We start from the raw sequence: 765 nt of genomic DNA on the forward strand, positions 1-765 counted from the left end.
CCCCCAAAATGACAACAAATCCCAACGACACCACAGTCACATAAAAACAAGAGAAACATGCAAAAACAATTGTTGGCCAGTTTTCCCAAACCAGCATAATATATCTTCCTTCTGGAACCTGATGGTATCTCTTTGACTTTTGGAAACCCAAGAAAGAAAAGTAGATTGGACCTCTATCATAGAGAGGTAGATCTGAAGCAAAGGGGACCCTTTTGATATTGGCCAGCATAGGATTGGTGCTGTTGGTGTGCATTATGATTACAGTTGATACTTTTACTTCTCTTGTGCTAAAATTGCATTGATAGTTTTAATTGTTTTTACTTTAAAGTCTTTTGCAAACATAAACAGCCATGAACTGTGTTATTTTTACAGTACATAACTGAATTACTTAATAAACTAAGCTAGATTCATGCAGGATGCTTGATAAACTTTGGTTATCTAGTTTGTGCATTGTTGTTTTAAGCTTGTTTTCTTTGGTGAGACTATTGGTTACAGCTAACAAAGACATCTCTGCAGGTTGCCCCAATCTAGACATGAAGGGTGATCTGGATTCAAAAACATCCCTAATTTCTCCCTTCTATTCAATTAAAAATTAAAACTTGGTGACAACTATGGAAGAGCTTTGGGGTCATGGCTAAGGCTTTCAAGGATTGCTTGGAACCCCAAGATCCCAAATAGTACCCTGATTTAAATTACAGTGGTAATTTTTTTGTAACCCTTCACCTATCCATATATCTCATTTTATGCAAATCTGTTTATTTCTTG

This window comes from Pseudonaja textilis, chromosome 1, assembly GCF_049901715.1.
Source record: "Pseudonaja textilis isolate UNSWEBS1 chromosome 1, rPseTex1.2, whole genome shotgun sequence".
Classification (NCBI taxonomy): domain Eukaryota; kingdom Metazoa; phylum Chordata; class Lepidosauria; order Squamata; family Elapidae; genus Pseudonaja; species Pseudonaja textilis.